The sequence below is a fragment of the Piliocolobus tephrosceles genome, chromosome 15 (genome assembly GCF_002776525.5).
Source record: "Piliocolobus tephrosceles isolate RC106 chromosome 15, ASM277652v3, whole genome shotgun sequence".
Classification (NCBI taxonomy): Eukaryota; Metazoa; Chordata; class Mammalia; order Primates; family Cercopithecidae; genus Piliocolobus; species Piliocolobus tephrosceles.
The window spans coordinates 89,299,470-89,304,213 of NC_045448.1; positions in this window are offsets into that span (position 1 = coordinate 89,299,470).

Consider the following 4,744-nt stretch of genomic DNA (forward strand, 5'->3'; position numbering starts at 1 on the left):
GGAAACTTCTTCAGATAGAAACTGGAGAGAAGCTTTCTGAGCAGTTGCTTTGTGACGTGTCCATTCCACTCACAGAATTCCCTCACAGAATGTTGTGTGCTTTCCACTCACAAAGAGGTGTGCATTCCACTCACCTTTCTTCTAGTAGAGGATTCTGGAATCCCTTTTGGAGAGGAAGCTACCAAGAGACATTATGGAGTATAGGCATGGCCCTGGTGAGAAAGGAAGTATCCTTGGACAAAAACTGGAAAGAAGATTTCTGTGAAAGTGTTTTGTGTTAGATATATTTATTCATCTCGAATAGTTAAAACTTTTCTTATATTACGCAGTTTGGAAACTCCATCATGCACGGATCCACAAGGGGACATTCCGGAGCACATTCAGGCCTATGGTGAAAGAGGAGATATCCTCAGATAAAAAGTAGAGAAAAAATTTCTGAGAAACGACTTTGTGATGTATGTATTCCACTCAGGGAGTTATACCTCTTTTCTCACAAGGCAGTCTTTGAACACCGTTCCTGTGAAACCGAAAAAGTGATATTTGGGAGCGTATTGAGGACTATGGTGAATAGTGAAATATGCTGAAATAAAATCAAAAAAGATTCATTCCAAGAATCTGCTCTCTGATATGTGCATTCACTTCACAGAGTTAATGCTTACTCTATGTTGCACAGTTTCGAAACCCTGTCTTTGAAGAATCTGTGAAGGGATATTTAGTGATGCCAGGAGGCTTGTGGTGAGCAAGAAAACGTCTTCGGTTGAAACCTGCAGGGATACTTTCTGACCAACTCCTTTGCGATGTGTGTATTTGTCTCAGAGTTAAACCATTCTTTGGATTGAACAGCTTGAAATCACTTTTTTTGTGGAATCTGAGGAAGGACATTTGGCAACGATCCTTAGAACATGAAGAAACAAATATTCTCAGGGAAAATCCAGAAGGAATCTTTCTGTGAAACTGCTCTGTGTCATCTTAATGTCTCTCACTCATTTAAGCCTCTCTTTTCATTGAACAGTTATCTAACCCTGTGTATGCTTACCCTGTGACGGGATATTGGAGAGCACTTTGAGGTTTATGGTGGAAAAGAAAATCTGTTCAGACCAAAACCAGAGAGAAGCTTTCCGAGGAACTGCCTTGTGACGTGTGCATTCCACTCAAACTGTTATACCTCACTTCTCATACAGTGTCGGGGAAACTCTTTTGGAGAAACAGGTACCAAGGGGTATTCTGGAGCATGTTGGTGCTGATGGTGACAAGGGAAATAGCCTCAGACTAAAATGGGAAAAAGATTTCTACGAAACTACTCTGTGATATGTGTAATCATCTCACACAGATAATGCTTTCTTTACATTACACAGCTTGGATACTCTCATGGACGGATCTATGAAGGGACCTTCGGGAGCACTTTGAGGAGTGTGGTGAAAAACGAAATATCTTCAGAAAAGCGAGATAGAAGCTCTCTGTGAATCTGCTTTGTGATATATTTATTCATCTCACATAGATGAAGCTTTCTTTACTTTATGCAGCTTGGAAACTCCCTTGTGGATGGATCTGCGAAGAGATATTTGGGATCACTTTCAGGCCTATAGTGAAATAGGAAATATACTCAGATCAAAACGGGAGAGAAGTTTTCTCAGAAACTGCTTAGTGATGGGTGCATTCCACTCAGGGATTTACAACTTTCTTCTCATACGGCACAATTTGAACACTGTTCCTGTTAAACCAAAAGAGTGATATTCATAGTACATTGAAGACTATGGAAAAATTGAAATGTGCAACAAAAAACAGAAAGAAGTACTCGAAGAAACTGCTCTCTGATATGTCCATTTTTACACAGGGTTAAAGCTTACTCTACATTTCCCAGTATGAAAGTCGGTCTTTGAGCGTTCTGCAAAGGGATAGTAAGTGGCAACTGGAGGCTTGTGTTGAGCAAGGAAATGTCTTCCTTCGAATATTTGAAAGAAGCTTTCTGCACAACTCTTTTGTGAAGTTTGTGCTCATCTCATAGAGTTAAATCAGTCTTTGGATAGAGTATTTTGAAGTCACTGTTTCTGTGGAATCTGAGAAAGGACATTAGGAAATGCTCTTTAGAATATCCTGAAAAAGGAATAACCTCAGAAAGAAACCAGGAGGAAGCTTTCTGTGATACTGCTCTGTGTGACGTGAATTACGCTCACACAGTTAAGCTTCTCTTTTCATTGAGCAGTAACATAACACTATTTTTGTTTAGCCTGCGAAGGGATATTCAGGAGTGCTTTCAGGCTTACGGTGAGACAGAAAATATCTTCAGATAGAAACTGGAGAGAAGCTTTCTGAGGAGCTGCTTTGTGACGTGTGCATTCCACTCACAGAATTCCACTCACAGAATGACGTGTGCATTCCACTCACTTTTCTTCTCCTAGAGGATTCCTTTTGGAGAAGAAGCTACCAAGAGACATTCGAAGTATAAGGATGTTTATGGTGAAAAAGGAAATATCCTCAGACAAAAACTGGAAAGAAGATTTCTGTGAAACTGCTTTATGTTACAAATATTTATTCATCTCACACAGTTAAAACTTTTCTTATATATTACACTGTTCAGAGACTCCATCATGCTCGGATCCACGAAGGGACATTCGACAGCATATTCAGGACCACGATGAAGGAGGAGATATCTTCAGATAAAACCTGGATAGAAGCTTTCTGAGAAACAAATTTGTGATGTATGCATTCCACTCAGAGATTTATACCTTTTTTCTCACAACGCAGTGTTTGAACAATGTTCCTGTAAAACCGAAAAAGTGATATTTTGGAGCGCTGTCAGGACTATGGTGAATAGTGAAATATACTGAATTAAAATCGAGGAAGAAACGTCCCAAGAATCTCCTCTCTGATATGTGCATTCACTTCACAGGGTTAATGCTTATTCTATGTTGCCCAGTTTCGAAACTCTGTCTTTGAAGAATCTGTGAAGAGATATATAGTGACGCACACAGGCTTGTCGTGAGCAAGGAAACGTCTTCCGATGAAACCTGCAGAGAAACATTCTGAGCAACTACTTTGCAATGTGTGTATTCGTCTCATAGAGTTAAACCATTCTTCGGATTGAACAGCTAGAAATCCCCATATTTTTAGAATCTGAGGAAGGACATTTGGGAATGAACTTTAGAACATGGAGAAAGAAATATCCTCAGGGAAAATCCAGAATGAAGCTTTCTGCGAAACTGCTCTGTGTCTTCTTAATTCCTCTCACTCAGTTAAGCCTCTCTTTTCATTGAGCAGTTTTCTAAACCTGTGTATGTTTACCGTCTGATGGGATATTTGGGAGCACTTTGAGGCTTACAGTGAAAAAGGAAATATGTTTATAGCGAAGCTGAAGAGAAGCTTTCCGAGGAACTGCTTTGTCACGTGTGCATTCCATTCACAGTGTTATACCTCTCTTCTCATACAGCGTCGGGGAAACCCCTTTGGAGAAATGGTACCAAGTGATATTCAGGAGCATGTTGATGTCGATGGTGAAAAGGGAAATAGCCTCAGACAAAAACTGGCAGAAGATTCTAGGAAACTACTCTGTGATATAGGTAATCATCTGACATAGATTAAGCTTTCTTTACATTACGCAGCTTGGAAACTGTCATGGAGGGATCCAGGAAGAGACCTTCGGGAGAACATACAGGACTATCCTGAAAAAGAAAATATCTTCAGTAAAAACTGGAAAGGGTTTTTCTGTGAATCTGCTTGGTTCTATGTTTATTCACCTCAAATACATGAAGCTTTCTTTACATTACGCAGCTTGGAATCTACCTCGTGCTTGGATCCATGAAGGAATAATTGGGATCACATTCAGGCCTATGGTGAAATAGGAAATATAGTCAGATAAGAATGGGAGAGAAGCTTCCAGAGAAACTGCTTGGTGACGTGTTCATTCCACTCAGGAAGTTATAACTTCCTTCTCATAAGGCACAATTTGAACACTGTTCCTGTAAAACCAAAAAAGGGGTGTTCGGAGCATATTGAAGACTATGGCAAAAAGTGGAATGTAGTCCAACAAAAAACAGAAAGAAGCACTCGAAGAAACTGTTCTCTGACATGTCCATTGTTTTCACATGGTTAAAGCATACTCTACATTTCCCATTTTGAAAGTCTGTCTCTGAGGGTTCTGTGATGGAATTGTAAGTGGCAACCAGAGGCCTGTGTCGAGCAAGGAAACGTCTTCCATTGAAAAATGGAGAGAAACTTTCTGCACAACTCTTTTGCGATGTTTGCATTCATCTCATAGAGTTAAATCATTCTTTGGATTGAGCAGTTTAAAATCACTGTTTCTGTGGAATCTGAGAAAGGACATTTAGAAATGCTCTTTAGAATATCCTGAAAAAGGAATAACCTCAGAGAGAAACCAGAAGGAAGCTTTCTGTGAAACTGCTCTGTGCCACGTATATTCCACTCACACAGTTAAGCTTCTCTTTTCATTTAGCAGTATCATAACACTGTTTTTGTTTAGTCTGTGAGGGGATATTCAGGAGCGCTTTGAGGCTGATGGTGAGAAACGAAACGTCTTCAGATAGAAACTGAAGAGAAGCTTTCTGGGGAGCTGCTCTGTGATGCGCGCATTCCACTCACAAAAATATACCTTTCTTCTCTTAGGGGATTACAAAATCTCTTTTGGAGAAGGAGCTACCAAGAGACATTCGGGAGTATAAGTATGGCTTTGTGGCTTTGGTGAAAAAGTAAATATCCTAGACAAAAACTGGAAAGAAGATTTCTGTGA